We start from the raw sequence: 20,400 nt of genomic DNA, 5'->3' as shown, positions 1-20,400 counted from the left end.
AGTTGTAAAACTTACCATTATTATTTTGGAAGTGGTATAATTGAGGATTTGACTTATGCCTTCAGTATCAGTTGACAAAAACAGAAACAACTTTAAGTAGTTAAAATAGAGGAGAGGGAATTTAAAGCAGGAGAGTGGTTATGTGGGTGATGGAAGCACTGAGCAACCAAATGAGAGAAGAGGAAAATGAGAAAATAGTGACAGACTAGCTACCATTGCTAAGCTGGAGGGACAAAGCGAGTAGGTGACATTCCTGAATTCAGGGGGTCAGGATTCCTGGAAGGAGGAAGCGCCACCTGAGCAGTGAGAGCCAGAGACACAGCACCTTCCAGAGGTTCATGTTAGAGAGGTTAGGGAAGAAATACCCTGGCTGCTCCCTTTCTGTCCCCCTCCAATCTCCAGTTAATAATTTCCATTGGCTGAAGCCAGATGGAAGTCAGCTGGTAGGGGACCCTGGGGGGAAGTGGCTTTCATATCAGCCCCTGCAGCATCAAGCAAAGGAGTAGAGAAGTGAGGAATAGAACTGAAGGCAAACTGGCCCAGGGCTGGTATACTACTCCATGAGGAAGTATAAGTGCAAATTGTACTAAGTCCACAGGATAGGAAATAGGCATGGCCCTTCATGGCAATTGAGTTGTTCATTTATAATGGGCACTAAAATATGACACCAATCATGATTCTCTCCTTGTGTTGGTTTCTAAAGAATGTAAAGTCAATTTTATGGCTCTCTTTTGGCAATGTGCACAGGGATCTTCTGGAATATAGTTTGAGTTGTACTTTACTCCCAGATTTATTTTTTAAATGTTATTAGTCACTTGACTAGGTGCTACGGCTACAGCTGTGGGTTAGTAACACATGTAGTCCTTGGTGGCAACGACTCTGAGAAAGTGGCTACTGTGATTCTTGGTGCCATTCATCCTGACCAATTTGTCCATTGCTCTTATAGTTAAGGCTGTTGAAGGGACAACGTCAGCCATTGTGACCTACTAACTGAGTTTGTCTTAAAATTCTGGATTTCTGACTCTAAAACTTATGCTCCTTCAACTATGCTGACATCTTAATACTCCTTTCAAAATTGTTTTTTCAATCCTTAGTTTATGTGTTACTTCATCTGAGAAAGTTATTGCCTTACCTCTATCATAGCATTTAGAACACTGTAATAGGGTATTCAGCTTGCTCCTTCTCTTTCTCTTAGATACTTTGAGGATAGGTGCACTGTTATTTATATCTTTATTTTCACCACCTTCCATAGTGTTTGACACATACAACATGATCAGTAGACACTTTGAATGAATGAATGAATAAGGGAATGAATGAGTAAATAAAAGGAGTACCTTGGTTAGGTCAATCCATTTTCCTTATTGATGAGGTAAATAGAATATTTAATACTTTTACAGTTGGCATTTAGGTAAAGATAGATATTACCAAAATTCAAAGTGACCCAAACCATTTGAAGAAGTGTAATGTCACGCAAAAAACTGAATTCAATTAAGACTAGTTATGGGCTGTAAACTTTGCAAAGCAACCAAGTCAGGAAACAGAAGATGGAAATTGCAAGTAAAACACAAGTGTGTCTATCTGTAAGTCGTAATGATATGCAAAATAAATGAGTCCATGGTACAATGTCCTATGATCAGGCATTAGGAACTTATATTTCCTTAACCAATTTTCTAAATCTGGCACATACCTCTTCTTTGGTGAAATTGTACACTGCTTTGAATAATGACCATCTAGATGAGTAATAAGACTCTTCATGAGAGTTAAATATACAGATAATAAATAGACTAAATCCACTCAGTGCATAAAAATTCCAAAGGACCGGGTCCCAGCAGCTCGGGCGGCGGGAGGAGCGGCAGCGGCCAGGCAGCCCAGGTTCGCGAAGGCTCTCGGCGCGCCGCGGCCCGCAGGCACCCGGCACGCGCCCGCCCTGCCGCGACGATGCCCAAGAGGAAGGTCAGCTCCGCCGAGGGGGCGGCGAAGGAGGAGCCCAAGAGGAGATCGGCGAGGTTGTCAGCTAAACCGGTTCCTGCAAAAGTGGAAACGAAGCCAAAAAAGGCGACAGGAAAGGATAAATCTTCCGACAAAAAAGTGCAAACAAAAGGGAAAAGGGGAGCAAAGGGAAAGCAGGCTGAAGTGGCTAACCAAGAGACTAAAGAAGACTTACCTGCAGAAAATGGAGAAACTAAAAATGAGGAGAGCCCAGCTTCTGACGAAGCAGGAGAGAAAGAAGCCAAGTCTGATTAATATCACACACCTGGTCCTATCAGTGGTCCCTGTTTCCCTTCTTGTACAATCCAGAGGAATATTTTTATCAACTATTTTGTAAATGCAAGTTTTTTAGTAGCTCTAGAAACATTTTTAAAAAGGAAGGAATCCCACCTCATCCCATTTTTTAAGTGTAAATGCTTTTTTTTAAGAGGTGAAATCATTTGCTGGTTGTTTATTTTTTGGTACAACCAGAAAATAGTGGGATATTGAATATGGGAGGCTTTGATTGTCTTGGGTGTCAGCTTAACATTCCACAGATGGAGGGTAGCTTTTATATCCTATAATACAAAGCATACTACATGGCAGTTTGGAGTCAGTTGCGCATTTAATGTCTTAAACACTTTAAATTACTTCTCTTCCCACGTTGTTTTTGGTAGAATTGTTTCCTAAAGCAAACCACTCACCCCTTGATCTTGGCTCTCCTGGGCAGAGTTTTGTGCACTCTGTAACATCTTTGGTCGTGGTAGTCCAGTTCTTCTAGTAACTGTTAATGTGCTGTGAACGATTGACAATTTGAGTATGTAGTGTATGTGATATTAAATTGTGAATTAGTGGGACTTACGATGTAACAGCATATCAATATTTGAAGGTATTGGTACTTGATATCCTGTGAAGGAAAATTTGCCCCCAAATTTTAAGCTGGAAAGTCACTGGAATAACTGTTCAGAAAAGAATCACAACTACATGATTTTTTAGGTTTTTGGTACGTATGTTGAGAATTGTGTACAAATTGAAATGTCTGTGTACTGATCCTCAAAACAACAAATAAAATCTCAATTATGAAAGAAAAAAAAAAATTCCAAAGGACCAGCTGTATTTTTAGGTGCACAGAAGTGTCATAATAGGTAGAATTTACTGTGTGCTTTACTAGACTCCTGGGAGAAATCAGGAGCCTGATTCAGCTCCTGGGGCTACTTGTAAAACTGGAAACATTTGCATCTTACGAAACACTCAGGATTTTCCTGACCTCACAAAAAATAGGCTGGAAACTTAGTTGCTGAGAAAACTTGATCTCATGATTGAACCATAACTAGATATTTACAAATTTGTGAAAAGTTGACTGTAGTAACACTGGGAAGTGAAATTTCAATCTAGTGTTAAAAGAGCACAGCCTTGTTCACTGGCTTTTTAAGCAATGCAGGACATATGAACATAGGTGAGGCAGTGCTAAGGTCTATATTATTCTCTCTGAATAGAATTGTGTAGACAAAGTATTACACTCTTAAAAATGCTGTAAGTTTTCCATGGTGACATTTCTGGATTGAGGGGGCAGAGAAATACTACTTTGGACTTTGGTGATTTAAAGACTGGCGGAGACTAGTGACAGTGATGTTGCTCTGTGAAATGCTAGCTGGGCCAGAGAGCTTGACTTCAAGGTAAAGATGGGCTATGCCTGGTAAAGAGCTTTAAGGTATTTATACTATGGGTACATTTACTTTGTGGAATGTTCCATTGGTATACTGTTTTTGTTTGTATGTCTGAGATCTCAGGACTGTTTTATCATTTAGCTCATTTGTCAATTTATTCATTCCTTCTCATTCTTCCAATAGTCAATTATTAAGTTCTTTTAATTTTTCAGTACTGAAAATAAAATGACAGGGTGCTGTAAGTGTTCATGGTGTGGTAAAGGAGGAAGACACCTAAAATAATACGTTGAAATTGCTAAAACAGTGCATAAAACTGCTTTGAGAGGAAAAAGGAGGAAATGATTAGTAGGGAATTTTAGAAGTAAAGGGAGACTTTGTTAGAAATGATTCTATTTGAGTACAGTCTTACATGATGAGTAGAATTCCTCCAGTTATTTAAAGAAAGCCTTGTAGGCGAGAAGAAATTATTACCGTGTGGTTTAGAAAAATAGTATTTCAGAGTTCAGATCCTCGGTAATTGGCGTTGAGAGCACTGAGTCACGTAGGCTGATTTTCATGTAAAGCACCTCTAACCCCATTGCAACCATCTCCCCAACCATGTGAAGAAGATCCTCTACGAAGCATGATCTTATATCACTTGCAATTCCTTCAATGGTATGGAAGCCTCTTATACTCTATCTTGTGTGACAATTAGGTCTGTACTGGTATTACACTAAATTTTAAGTCTCTGCATTACCTTTTCCCCAACTGTGTCTTGCACAGATGGTGCCTGATACATGGTGGTTTCCTGAGTACGACAGTCTGGCTGTAACTTCATAGGAAGTGCAGAGGATCGGAGTTGGGATACAAAGATCAATGGAATGTTTTTGTGTCCCTGTCAATGGTTACTTTGGTCTAAAAGGAGAAAAATTATCCCAATACATACTACTACTACTACTACTACTACTACTTAGTGTGTTATGCAGTCTTATACTTGTCAAAGCACATGGATTAATATAGCAATCATTCTATAGCAAGATTTTCTAAACTTAAATTTGTAAACATTTGTTGATTTCAACTGTTGAACTAACTGGGCAAATTATACTTTCTTAGAAATGCAGAGCTTATATTGGCATCCAAAGATCTATGCAGTTTTAATACCTCTTTACTTACATTTTTATTTAAAAGAGACAAAATTAGTTCCAATGATATCAGTTGTTGCATTGAATTATTTAGTAAGTAAGTAGATTTAACCCATTTGAGTTTTACAGCATTGTATTGGAAAAGGAGGAAAACATAGATGTATATATTTTAGTTTCTAGATTCTTTTTTCTAGAAGAGAGAATAGTCTTTTTTTTTTTTTTGGTACCTGTGTCTTATGTAGGAGAATTTCATAAATTATTTTATTAATTCTAGTGGTTTATGGGAACATCTTAGATTATCTAGGTTTAAAATCATGTTAGCAAAGAAAGTTTTGTATTATTTAATTTTCTTTTCTTATTGCTCAAAACTCCAATGTTAAATAATAATGTTGATATCACTATAAGCTTCCTGATTTTAATTAAAATAATTTTAAAGTTTTGTTTTTAAAGTGATATTTTCTGTTGATTATGGTAAATAATATTTATCATATTTAAGTTATTTTTGCTTATTCATATTTTACAAAGTTCATGTGATGACTGCATCTGTTAACATGAGTATTAATATCAATATTTTCCTGGGTGGTTAATTTTTTTTTGTTTAACTTTTCCTCCTCTTTTATCTGTTATGCTGGAAATTTATAAGGTTCTTTGTTTTGTGTTTTTTTGGTAACATTTGGAGTTCAGTAATTTAGCAAGAATATACCTAATGTTATGATTTTTCTCATTATTTATGCCTCCATTGCTGATCATTTTAATCTAGAGACTTCATTATTTTTGAGCAAGTGAGATTTTCTTTGTTTAGTTATTGCCTCCTACATGCATGCTTCCATTGATTTGCAAATCATATGCTTCCATAGCAGGAGGGTAGCTGAATATAGTGGAATAGACTGTTACAAAGCAGTACAATAAATAAACTACAATGGTTTGGTGATTAATTTTATGTGTCAGTTTGTCTGGGCGAAAGGATGCCCAGATAGCTGGTAAAACATTATTTCTGAATTTTCTGAGGGTGTTTCTGGAAGAGATTATTATTTGAATTGGTAGACTAAGGAAAGAAGATTGCCTTTATCCATGTAGGTGGGCATCATCCAACCCAGTGAGGGCCTGAATAGAACAAAAACATTGGAAGAAGGATGAATTTGATCTCTCTGCTTGACAGGGATATCAATCCTTTCTTGCCTTCAGACATCAATGCTTCTGGTTCTTGGACCTTCAGAATTGGACAGGGACTTACACCATCAGTTCCCCTGGGTCTCAGACTTACCTTCTGTACTTGAATTCCACCACTGGCTTTCCTCATTCTCCAGCTTGTAGATGACAGATGGTCAGACTCCATGAGCCAATTACATGAGTCAATTCCTATAATAAATCTTCTCTTAAATATATCTTTCTATATTTTATTGGATCTGTCCTCTGGAGAACCCTGACTTAATACAAATGGTATACAATGGTATGAATGAATTCTAACAATATAAACCTGAGCAAATTAAACATAATACAGTTGAAATGAAAGTAAGTTTTTATTAATGATAAAGATGAGGTGAAACTATATGAAAATAAAAGAAAGGGAATGGCAAACACAAGCCTCAGAAGGAGCTTGGGAGAGGGGAGAGAGGGAATAGAATGAGGGAAGACCCATAAATAGATATAAATGATTGGTGAATCCTACTTTCTGCATTGTGTATGGTGGACTCTTAGTTGCTTATTATACTACTCAAAAAGGATGAATTCACAAATACAGAGGGCCATGTATGGACCAGTTATGAAAATGTTACATGCCACGGTCTATGAGTGATCACATTCTGTACACCATGGTGTGGAACAAAGAGTGCTATTTGTTTTTCTAGACTGTTATTTTTCTAGGGACCAGTTCTTTCTTCTCTGTTTTGAGCCCTTCTTAGGAGTAAGCTATTACTTTTCTCCTTTGTTCAGGACTCAAGGCTAGCTGCTGGCATAACATATATTGGGGTGATCCCTAGAGTGGTGAATGGTGCATTTGCTCTGCTCCTTTGGGTCTTTGATTTAGCAACAGGAAGATTTAGAGTTCCTGTTGAGGTCCCAGAAGGAAAACATCTCTGCTCACCAGTCTCCTTGTAGAGCCCTAGACTTAGTTGTGTAGAGAACCTTGTAGCTCTTCTTCCAAGCTCTGAAGGCCAGCCAGACTAGAAACATCAATGAAACATATGGCACTGTTCCCCAACTCTGAGGATCTGTTTCAGCCTAATCTAAACCATCAGTCTTTTCATCCCCAGGCCCCAGGCTCTATCTGCCTGACCAGATATAAGTCATGTCCCAAGGATCTTCATCAGGACCAAAGGAGACTTGAAGGCTCAGCTGCCTCCTGTAATTAATTCCTCCCTTTTGGCCACAGCAGCCTCTTGGCTTATAGAAGGTAGACGTGTTGGACTTGAGAATGAAGGGGAGCCAGGAGATTTAAAAATTGCTATTTACCCAGAAATGTCTAACCTCTGAAATAATTTCTTTAGCTTGGCTACTGTTTTTATTTTCATAGGATTACCAGCTCAGAATTTCAGAAATTTTCTACTTTACCTCTCTATCTATCCATTCACTCATTCATTAATCATTTGTATTCTCCTTCATTTGATAGACTTGAATATTTTTCAATTTAGACTTTGCAAAATAAAGGAAAGAAAAATCTCCAAGAATAGCAAGTAAAGTTTTAACATTTATAGCTGGCAGAGCAAGTTTCAGAATAATCTAACTTTGTGAATGATTACAAAGGGTGTTAATTAAGTAGCAGATATTTTATCACCTATGTCTGTTTGAAAAAAAGTGTAGCACAGATGTAGAAAGCTTAAGTACATCTATAGTTTGTATAACAAAACTCTATATTCATTGGATTCCATCTGCCACACTAACCTCAAACCACACTTAGTGGCAGCCAATTAACACCTTGATTGAGCTATAGACCACCTGCAGCTTCAGCAATGTAATGAATTCACTCACTCTCACATAAAAACTCATTGTAATGTCTAGATTAAAGCAGCATAGTGAAAAGGGGAAAAATTTCACACTTCAGTTTTGGCATGTAACAGGTGCACGCACACACACACAGAGGCATGCACGGTAGTTGTCTCATCTCTGCTTCTCTCTTCATTTCTTCATTCTCTCAGTCATAGGATATTTGGTCAAAGGCCTTGCAGGCTCATAAACACACAAACTGCAATCAGAAAAGAAATTATATCCTATTCCCTCAACTCAAATTTAAAAAATCTCAGGCGAGTACTCAGATTTGCCTAGCTCAGGTCAGATGCTGTTCTGAACAGGACTGGGTACCCCAGTTGATCCAGTTGAGGTTAGTTGCCTAATCCTGTGGCCACAAGAACAAGAGTCCATCATAACCACATGAGAGGAACAGATGAATAAAGTATTTTGGGGGTTGGAAAGAAAATAACCTAAATGAAAATGTAGGACAATTGACGCATGTATGTGTTGTTAGATATACAATATAAATTCCTTATTGTCACGTTTTAAAATAAAATCTGCATTGCTCACTTATAAATTGTAAAGTAAATTTTCCTTTCATACTAGGAACAAAATCACAGACAACTAAGGTACCAGTTAAATTATTTTTAAGCAGAAAAATGATGTTTTGAACAGTGAGTTTCATGACACCTTACCTAATAGCAACTTGCAGAATTGATCAGAGAAGAGTGAGCTAGAAAAATAAGACACTATCACTATTGTGGTTATCCGGATGCAATGTTATAAAGGGAGTAGAGTTAGAGGATGAGGATAGTTTTGTGTTTCTACAGGAAGTTTCACAATGAGGGGGTAGAGACTAGTCTATTCATTCTGCCTCATTGGTTGCAATAGTTATGAATGGATTTTTTTTTCTCAACTCATCATGAAAAATCATGCAGAATTCTGGAAGATGAGAAAAATAAAAGCAGCAAAATAAACTAGGGTAAAATAGATTTGATTTTGCACAGCTCATTTTATTAAGAAGATCATTGCAGAGTTTGTTATTCATCCAATTATTCAGGACTCAACATCAGAGAACATTCTTAATAAAAGGGCCCAAACACTGTCATGACGTTAAGTATGATCATTCCATACCGATCCATCTGTAAAAAGGAAGAAAAGGAAGTTCCTGACTTTTATTATATTCTATTCTCAAGGAGAAGAAAGGCAGTTTTTAATTTATTTCAAGTCTAATAAAAATTAGCTTAAAAATCTTTTACTTACCATGAAATTGTGTTTGGATAAATGTAAAAGACCAATAAATATTCCCTGAAAGGTAATGGAATAAAGAATTTGTAACAGAGGTTTGACTGTGTGCAATTTGTGGAGCTGATTAATCTCTATTAGTTGGGAAGGGAAGATGGATGTAAACTGAGGGAGAGCAAAGACAAGATGGAACCCATGGGCAGGTGTTGGAACCCATAAGAATGGACTGAACATGTGTTCGTTCTCATTGCCCCCAGCCTTGATGTTATAGATGTCCTGCAAGAGAAGCTGGCACCGTTTGTCTCAGAGCTAAACACACACCTGGCTCAGAAATTGGAGGAGAATCCTAGGGAAGGTGGATCAATTTTGTGCTTGGGGGCTATTCATGCCAAAGAGATGAGCAGACAGATCGATGATAATGTGTATGAGCTACAAAAGCACCTGGGGCCCTGCCCTGACATACTGAGGGTAACAATTCATATGTCTACTGCTTTACTTCTGTCCTCAAAATCTTATGGGAAAAAATACCTCTTGCAGTCTGTCTTAACTGGAAATACACAGAGAAGGGAATTCTGGGAAACATAGTTCAACCTGGCCCAGTTGACACATTATAAAGTCACTACAGTTTACTGTTTTCAACCTGAACGCTTAGGTTGAAAACAGTAAACTGTTTTTAGCCATATTTAATCTATAGGTAAACAAAGTCATGCTTTTGTTTAATACGAAAATATAACAATTATCTTGCCTTATAAACAAATATACACTCATTTTTTTCTCACAAGCAGCATGCAAAGTTCCATTTTTAAAAAGTGTCTTTTCTTCTTTTTGCTGATTCACACTCCCCCCCTTTGATATCCTATAACTTAAATAGTGAGACATATTTTGTTAACTATTAACACATTGTATGTTACATGATAGGTGAGTGGGAAGCGGATAAAACAGTATTTGTCATATTTGCTTTAAATACATATATATGTATTTAAGCATGCATGCACATACATGACATTCATTTGTATCAAAATAAGGAAGGAAAACTCAACAATTATAGCCTTAATTTCTGCAGTTTGTCATGTGATTGCTCTTGAGAGAATTTAGGAGTTCGGTGTCCCAATTTTATCTAAGTTTGCCAATATGTTCTCATCCTAATTTTCAGGGTCCCATTCCTTTCCAAGTGCCCTAATTTTATCAAAAATGATCATGTGAGTTTGGGAAATCAATTTTCATTGTAATTCAGCCATTGTGATTAGGTTTTGGGTTTGGTTTCAGATCTATCAGACCTGAGGTTACAGGTGATAAGGACTTCTTTTAGGGTAGGCTTGAAAGTTATTAGGCCCCTTATGTGGACTTCAGCTAGGAATGTAAAGCCCTGAAATCATTTCCTTTGATATTTACCAAGTACTGTATCAATTAGATCAGAATCGCTCAAAAGTTGCATGTGCCTGCACATTTGTTACAATTTGTTACAAGGATTTGACCATATGCATTATGGAAGCTGGTTACAACAGCCTGTGTAAGCCTATTGATTTTGCATCTGATGCTGGAGCTTGAAGTGTGTAGGGCAGGCAGTTAGGAAAGAAAAAGAAGAAGGGTATAAAATGAGAGAGACCAAAGGCAAGCTGAAACCCACACGTGTGAGCTGGAGCCCATGAGGACAGTCTGGAGCATGTGTCAGTTCTCACTCTCCCCAACCCACAGGAGAAACTGGTACTTCCTTCTTGAAGGTAAGCAGAAACGTGTCCCAAGGATTTGAGATGCTGAAGGAAGATCCAGGGGATGGTGGAGAAGTCATAGGCCCAGCTGCTGCCCCATGCCAATCAGTGGAGTCAGCAGATGAATGACAACAGGTATGAGCTACAGAAGCACCTCCTGAGTCTGCCTCAGCCTCCTCCTGAGCATAAGAAATATGGCTGCTGCTTCACCTGTTTGCTCCGAATCACAAGTCAAAATTGTCTCTTGTGGCCCACCCTAATCTGAAACAGAGAGGGAAGGAAATTCCAGAAAATGTAATGTAATTTAAGCAAGTCCACACATTACTAAGCCACCACAAGGTATCTTTAGGCTGTCTCTATATTGTTTGTGTACTGTGTATATAAAATTAATTAATATTTCTACGTTTGGTTTAGAAAATTAATTTTTATCAAGATTAATTTCTTATCAGGTCAAACATGTAGAAATACAAGTAAGTTTTGGGACAAATGCTTGTCATTGGCTGTTTGAAATATTAAACCTATGACTTTAATCACATTTCATCATTGCTCTAAGCTCTTCAATTGGCATTTGAGTTTCCTTCCTCTTCCCTATTTTATCACACCCTCCCTCTATACACAGATAGTAATTACTTTTGAAGATATAATTCAATTTAGATAATTTGTGGTAATATTTAAATTTTTCATTCTACTTTACACAGACCAATCCTTTTTTATGATTTTAAGCCTTAAGCATAGCCTTGGTGTTTTATGAATTGCTGTTTATTGAGCAAAACATACCTTTAAGAAGAAAATGTACATAGTGGCAAATTCTAAGATTTATCCATCTGTCAAAGTTACACAAAAAAAAAAAGTACAGTAACTTTGTACTCCAAAATAGACCCAATTTCTCAAATTGGCAACCAGTGAATTGTTTTTCTTTCTTTGGAGAAAATAAAAGATAACCCCTTCTAATTTCTGTCATATAAAGTGTATTCTCTATGTTTTCCATTAATTTCCTTGATATATTCTATAAATAAAATATACAGTTCTAATGTAGTTACCACTTCTTTTCCATGCAATAATTAAATGTGTACTTGATATTAAAATATACTAAAGTCTTACTTAAATGAATCTTACATTTTTATAATATTCATTTTAATAGACCTCCTTGATAATTTGAAACGGGATGTGAGAAAAATGAAATTTCTCATTTTGTAAATATAGAAATTAGTATACTTCACAGTAGATAATGGAAGTTTTTTTTCATTTTTTAATTTAAGTACAGTTGATGTACATTATTACCTAAGTTACAGGTGTACAACATGTTGATTCACAATTTTTAAAGGTTATATTTCATTTATTGTTACTATAAAGTACTGGCTATATTCCCTGTGTTGTATGATATATTCTTGTAGCTTATTTATTTTGTATGTAATAGTTCTTACTTTTTTAATCCCCTACCGCCATCTTGCCCCTCCCCCTTCCCTCTCCCCACTTACCACTAGTTTGTTCTCTATCTGTGAGTCTGTTTCTTTTTTTGTTATAGATACTAGTTTGTTTACGTTTTTAGATTCCACATATAAGTGATAATGTACATTATTTGTCTGTTGCTGTCTGACTTATTTTGCTTAGCACAAGTCCATCCACGTTATTGCAAATGGCAAATTTTCATTCTTTTTTTATGGCTGAGTAGTATTTCATGTATATAGATAGATATCTATATCTATATCATCTATCTATCTATATCTATATATTTAGATATATATCTTCTATATCCGTTTTTCTGTTAATGTACACTTAGGTTGTTTCCATGTCTTGGCAATTGTAAATAATGCTGCTGTGAACACTAGGATGCATGTATCTTTTTGAATTAGTGTTTTTGTTTTTTTTGGATATATACTTAAGAACGGAATTGCTGGGTCATATGGTAGTTCTATTTTTAGTTTTTTGAGAAACCTCTATACTGTTTTACACAGGGGCTGCACCAATTTACATTCCCACCAAAAGTGTACAAGGAGGGTTTCCTTTTCTCCACGTCCTTGCCAACATTTGTTATTTGTGTTCCTTTTGGTGATAACTGATAATGGCAGATTTGTAGTTAAATTAGAAAGTCTGCTTCATATTCTATGCATATCTGTGATAATCAATATTAAGTCAACAACTTGAGTAATATAAACCTCCAAAATTGATTTAATCCATATATTCACTTATTCAGATATCACTAGCCTGAATCTTAAATTATGCAGAACCTAACAAAAACTCAGTATGTCAATATAAAGGACTCTGAATGTCTAAATAACATATTTCAAAACCCACTGAATAATAAAACCCATTGAATCATTCTCAAGAGAATCACTCAGATAACCTGCAAATCTAATGGACACTTACATGTCTGTTTTTCTAATGTGAGCAAATTAGAAGTTACAATGTAAAGACAGAGGAGGCTTTAAAAACAAATCTTCTTATAAGTGGCACCACTATATTTATTATATTATATTTGATGAAGGGCAAAAAAAAAAGAGTAACAAAATCATTGAAAATAAGAACTTTAACAGTTATGGGTAATTTAGTTTAAACAGAAAATAAACAAGGACGCAGGGAATGAAAGTGAGGAGCATAGTAGACTAAAATATTTAATGGTCATAGTGTCATTACAAAACATAGAGTCATTACAAAACACACAATGAACATGAAATTCTGATTTAAAAAACCTTGAATGACAGATGAATGGATAAATAAGACAGATAATACATATACAATGAAATATTACTCAGCCATTGAAAAGAATGAAATAATGCCATTTACAGCAACATGGATGGACCTGGAGATTATCATCCTACGTGAAGTAAGTCAGACAGAGAAAGGCAAATATCATATGATATTGCTTATATATGGAATGTAAAAAAAAAATGATACAAATGAACTTACTTACAAAGCAGAAATAGACCCACAGACATGGAAAGCAAACTTATGGTTACCAGGAGGGAAGGGGGAGGGGGAGGGATAGATTAGGAGTTTGGGATTGACATGTACAAACTGTTTTATAATAATTTTAATATGCTAAATAGGTGAAAAGCTACATAAATTTACCATAGAACTAGAGCTTTAAAACATCAAATGGAAATACTATAACTAAAAATAATAATAACTGAAATTAAAAATTCAATAGATTAGTTTAAGAGAAAATTGGATGAAGCAAAAGGAAAGCTAAATGAACTGGGACAGAGGTCAACAGAAAAAATTCAGACTAAAGCACAATGATTAAAAATGATAGATAGTACCCCTTTCTAAATAAGAGAATATAAGACATCTAGGGCATATGTGGAAGGTCTAACATATGTGCAATTGGAGCTCCCAAGAAGAGAAGAAATAAAAAATGAGGCAGAAACAGGACTTGAAGATTCCAACACCAGAGAGTCCAAAACTGGCAAAATACATTTAACATAACAATATATAATAAAGACAGTAATGTTATATAACATCATACAATAAAGGTTATATGTAGCATACAGTATGAATGTAATATATAATGTACATTACATGTTATATGTGTGTATATATGTATATATATGTACACACATATCTATATCTATTGCTGTCACACACAAATATATATATATATGTACGTATATGTATGTATTCCTGTCAGCATAATGCAGACACATGTTCCTGATGTCATCTATAACTATATAAAATGTATTGTTGTTGAAAGGATGAGATAAGATCTGAGTTCATAATCCAGATCCATGATTTCCCAGATGTATTATTTTACTTCATTTATTTATATTCTCTAGTCCTAAACATTTTAGTATTTTAAGGAATACCTTGTCTAATGTAATACAATGTAATGTAATATAATATATAATGATCCCAAAGTTTGGTTGATACACAGAAAATAATAAATATAATAATGAGCACAGAAATAATTACTATTGCTTGAAACTGTTCAGGTTGGATATCAGAGGCAAGAAGAAAAATAAAATGGTTTATCTTGAAACCTTGGTCTCTAGCTCTAGAATATATATACCTAAAACCAAAACAAACATTAGCTGCTCAGACTGCAATATCTGCATTCAAAGTACTCCACAATTGTACCTAGTAATGCTGGGTGCAAACTAGCTTCATGTGTGTGTAACTCAGTGCTATGCGGGCGTGGTATGGGATGCTGTTGGGATTTAGGACAGCGGCTACACTTTCAGGGTCAGTAACTTAAAGTGGGGCTTTGGGATGATGGTAACATTCTGTTTCCTTGATCCAGACCTGGGGCTGGCACATCAGTCTTTTCAATTTTGGAATGAGTCTTACCTCAAAATCAATTTCTTATTGACTCCCCTTTGTTGACTAAATCCCATCAGCCGCTTCAGGAAAGTATACATTAAATTAACATTTAAGTGCACCTAATATTTACAAATGTGAAATAAGTGGAAAGAACTTTGATCTGAGCCAAGTTCCAATTTCACAAATGAAAAAGAAATTGATTTAGTTAATGTTAGTTTTATGTTAATAAATACAAAAACCACTAGTTTGAGGCTCTTCTGGAATCTCCTGGGCATCTCTGTAAACTATTTCTGGTAGTTTTTGAAATGAAATGTGGTTATGAGGCAGTATTTTGGTCTGTGTAATCCTTTATTTCTATTTGCTAGTCATCTTCATTCCAGATAAAATATGTTGGATGATTGTAAACTTTCTTTTCCATCCTAATATGCTACCATAGACTAAAGTGAATATATTTAGGAAAATACCCTTCTTTTAAAAGCATGTCCTGCTATTATTTTATGAAAATATTAATCGTTTTGGTCTATGCCATTTTTATTATGACTAGAATCACTTATTGGACAGATTTGCACAGTACTGTACCCCTATGATTGTGGGTCAGGCTTTGCAGTGTGTTTGTGTTCACCCGTGTTCATATATGACATTTTGATTTTGTTTGCCCAGAGGGCAAAGAAAGATCTGTGGCTTTACTCACTAACAGGAGAGCCTATGTGAATTACCCACAGGAGCTGGGGTTACAGTTCATTTACAACTAAGTAATACATTCTTTTTTTAACAATATAAATGTTCTATGATTTGAAGAATCTCAATACCTTATATGATTCAAAATTGACAGTTTAATTTCAGGAATTTGTATTTTTTTTTTTTTTATTTTTTTTTTATTTTTTTTAACATCTTTATTGGGGTATAATTGCTTTACAATGGTGTGTTAGTTTCTGCTTTATAACAAAGTGAATCAGTCATACATAAACATATGTTCCCATATGTCTTCCCTGTTGCGTCTCCCTCCCTCCCACCCTCCCTATCCCACCCCTCCAGGCTGTCACAAAGCACCGAGCCAATATCCCTGTGCCATGTGGCTGCTTCCCACTAGCTATCTACCTTACTGCGTTTGTTAGTGTGTATATGCCCATGACTCTTAGGAATTTGTATTTTAAATGTTATGTGTTAGACTCTATGACATAAATCACAGCAAGATCCTTTTTGACCCACCTCCTAGAGAAATGGAAATAAAACCAAAAATAAACAAATGGGACCTAATGAAACTTCAAAGCTTTTACACAGCAAAGGAAACCATAAACAAGACCAAAAGACAACCCTCAGAATGGGAGAAAATATTTGCAAATGAAGCAACTGACAAAGGATTAATCTCCAAAATTTACAAGCAGCTCATGCAGCTCAATATTAAAAATATAAACAACCCAATCCAAAAATGGGCAGAAGACCTAAATAGACATTTCTCCAAAGAAGATATACAGATTGCCAACAAACACGTGAAAGAATGCTCAACATCATTAATCATTAGAGAAATGCAAATCAAAACTACAATGAGATATCATCTCACACCAGTCAGAATGGCAATCATCAAAAAATCTACAAACAATACAATGCAATAAATGCTGAAGAGGGTGTGGAGAAAAGGGAACCCTCTTGCACTGTTGGTGGGAATGTAAATTGATACAGCCACTATGGAGAACAGTATGGAGGTTCTTTAAAAAACTAAAAATAGAACTACCATATGAACCAGCAATCCCACTACTGGGCATATACCCTGAGAAAATCATAATTCAAAAAGAGTCATGTACCAAAATGTTCTTTGCAGCTCTATTTACTATAGCCAGAACATGGAAGCAACCTAAGTGTCCATCAACAGATGAATGGATAAAGAAGATGTGGCACATATATACAATGGAATATTACTCCGCCATAAAAAGAAACGAAATTGAGTTATTTGTAGTGAGGTGGATGGACCTAGAGACTGTCATACAGAGTGAAGTAAGTCAGAGAGAGAAAAACAAATACCGTACGCTAACACATATATATGGAATCTAAAAAACAACCAAAAAAAAAATAGTCATGAAGAACCTAGGAGCAAGACGGGAATAAAGACGCAGACTTACTAGAGAATGGACTTGAGGATACGGGGAGGGAGAAGGGTAAGCTGGGACAAAGTGAGAGAGTGGCATGGACATATATACACTACCAAATGTAAAACAGATAGCTAGTGGGAAGCAGCCGAATAGCACAGGGAGATCAGCTCAGTGCTTTGTGAACACCTAGAGGGGTGGGATAGGGAGGGTGGGAGGGAGCGAGATGCAAGAGGGAAGAGATATGGGGATATATGTATATGTATAACTGATTCACTTTGTTATAAAGCAGAAACTAACACACATTGTAAAGCAATTATACTCCAATAAAGATGTTAAAAAAAATGTTATGCGTTAGAAAGAAGTTTGAATAGTCCATGGAAAATCTCTGAATTCTCAAAAAGTGTCTGTTCCATATAAAACAGAATAAGTAGCAGATGCTGTTTTAAATTAAATTTAAATAAGACCTTTCCCATACCTGTCTGGACTGTTTCCCACAGATCTTGACATCACTGGAGTGAAAATATTCTCCAACTCCTTCTTCATCATTTCATTGAAATTCCCTAGTACTTGACAGGATAAAATTCTTTCTTTTTGTTTCTTTAAATATTTTGATGACCTACGAAGTTTCTTTTATTTTTACCAAGGCTGAAACAGAGTTTTTTAGGTTTTCCATTTTTATATCATGTTTTCTCCATAGTAATACATTGACTCTATAAAGTGATAAGTACAGATACACTACTGAGTATATTATGTAACTAGTTGTATTTGTAAATATACACAAATATGTATTTTTAAAACAACATTTTAAAATCCTAACAATATTGAGGGTTTTTTTTAAAATTGTGAACTCTAGAATCATAGGTCAAAGATTCAAATATCAATTTAGCCTCTTATGAGTGGTAGACTTGATCAAGTTACTTAATTTCCCTCTTACTTAGTTCCCTTGTCTATAAGGCGGAGGATACAGTAATATTCACTTTATAGGGGGTTAAATGAGGTAACATATTTAAAATTTTAACACAGTGTCTGACACATAATAAGTGCTCATTGAAGATTAACTATATTGTTAATTTGCAGTGTTTTACAGTGATACTGCATATTTGACTATGTTATGTGACAGCTTTCAAAAATATATTTTCAGTAAACAGATATCACAATAGTCATGATAAGTTGAAGTAAAATAATAAATGTTGATCTCTTTATTTTTATAATTTTATGCAAGCTTGGTTGCTTTTACCAACTTTCAAAATCCTTTCAGCAGCATGTGCCTATAGAGTTATTACTTTCAGCATCTTGAAATCTCTTCCTCGGAAAAATCTTTACAGAAAGAAAGGCAATGATCATAGAAAATTTGCAATCCCAAATCTCTTAAAACCAAAGTTCCCCTTGCTAATGGTTTCCTATCATGATCTAATCTCTGTAAAGAGAGAAAAGATACAGACTTGTATTCATACTAGCTTCTCTATAAATATTTTAGAAGGAGAAAGAAGCAGAGGAAGGGTTGGTAGAGGTTTCAGTATTCAGTATTCTATTTCAGAGGTAGAGTTTCAAGAATGAGTCCTTTCACCCAATTTCTCCTATAATTTTTTTAGAAAAGAAAAAATGATAATACCTCGTGAATTAGCTACTCAAAATGCATTCACAATTTTTCCTCCTTTGTCTTTCATTACTTTACGGTGTGAAAAGCTTAAACTATTGATTTCCCAGGGTTTCTTATATCCCAGGGTTACTCCTGCAACACAATTTTGGGCATGAGGAGGGATTTTCTTCCTGTTTAAAAAGGCTTCAATTCATCAGGAGAAACTCTTTTGCCCTTCATCCCTCTCTTGGTGTAAAATCTTACGAGCCTGCTTCCCCAGTCTCAACTTGAGCCCTCTTGTCTCTCCGGACCACAGGGTACTGCTTTCACTTGCTTAAGACACACCCTGTGGGCAGAACATCCTCCTTAGTAATCCCCTCCTTTTAGTATCAGTTTGTTACTTTCTTCCTTATGAAACAGCACCCCGCCTTTTTCCCCAACTCCTCCAGTATAGATCAGGCTCCTTTTTTCATATATTTCTATGTAGTCTTCATCGTACTTTTATGTATGTAATGGAATACCTGGCTACAAGCCAGAAGGAGCAGGACCATCAGTCTTGTTTATCCCTGTGCCGTAAAGAGCCAACATCTAATGAGCCAAGCACTATGGGGTAAGCACTGTTCTAACCACTGTACATGTACTAACTTATGCTATGCTCATTGCAACATCCTGTTTTACAGGTAGGCAACTGAGGTAGAGAAAGGTTAGATAGTGGGTGGGTGGCAGAGTCTGAGTCAGATGCAAGTAGTTTTCTCCCGAGCCTCTGTGCTTGACCACTGTGATCCACTCCCTTTCTAGAAATGTGCTGAAGAGTGGAGCTAGGATATTTTATGTGAAAAAGAACACTAACAGCTACTCTGTTGTGTAATTAGAGCAAGTTTTAACTGATGTTTAAAACTTTTTCTGCACTATATTCATGCACTTTTCAATATAACTCGTCTGAATACATACTGATTTTATAATTTTCTTTTGCTACATCTCTTTGTTATGTTTGAAAGCAGTTGTTCTCAAGTATTAAGGTACTTGATGATGAGAAAGGCTACAAAAACCTTTAAAAAGTATATATTCTCCAGGCTGTCTCCCAGGTATTCTGATTCAGCAGTATTCAGGTGAGGGTCCAGTAAGCTTAAAGAAAATTCAACGGACTAACTGATAAAGTGGGTTCACTGATAAACATTTATATAAGAAGTACTGCATTAATGAATATGCTAAATGTAAACATATTTGTATTAATAATAATAATAATAATTCTATAATTATAAAGTTAGGATATTCACATTATAAAATTTTTAAAATATAGAACCCTTTCTTAAAACATCCCAATGGCCAGAGTTATTATCTTTATTTTTAGATTTCTTCTGGATGATACAACTATAAATGGTACCATAAGTACTAAAAACCAAAGTGAACTAATTAAGCCTCCTAGGAATTGATTTTTGATTCACAAAGCAACCTGCTGGGCTTTTTAAATACAGTTCAGCGCAATAAACAATGCCATTTCAAAATGAGACAGATGGATTTTTTTCCTATTCCAATAACAGCATATTACAGTTGGCTTTTTATCCATTACACTTATTTTATTGATGTGCTCTTGATTATATTTAACTATATGAATAAGCAAAATTAAACAAAACTAATTGTTTCTTGCTATTTATTTATGTGTTTGTGTTTTGCATTCATGCATGTACATAGGCATGTATGCATGCATGTAGGTCTGCATATATGTACTTATATATGTGTGTATGTAATTAGGTGGTCTTAGGTTCATAATGGTGTTTGGTCTCTGGTTGGTGTTTCACCGTGTGTCTATATAATATTAAA

The 20,400-nt window shown here is 35.5% G+C and overlaps 1 pseudogene; it reads left to right on the top strand.

The window, feature by feature from the left end:
* Positions 1 to 1,825: 1,825 nt before the first annotated feature.
* On the top strand, positions 1,826 to 3,058 carry LOC132428024 (non-histone chromosomal protein HMG-14 pseudogene; annotated as a pseudogene).
* Positions 3,059 to 20,400: the final 17,342 nt, after the last annotated feature.

This window comes from Delphinus delphis, chromosome 7 (assembly GCF_949987515.2).
Source record: "Delphinus delphis chromosome 7, mDelDel1.2, whole genome shotgun sequence".
NCBI lineage: Eukaryota > Metazoa > Chordata > Mammalia > Artiodactyla > Delphinidae > Delphinus > Delphinus delphis.
Note: the sequence above shows the minus strand (reverse complement) of the source record. Positions and strands in the feature narration are given on the sequence as shown.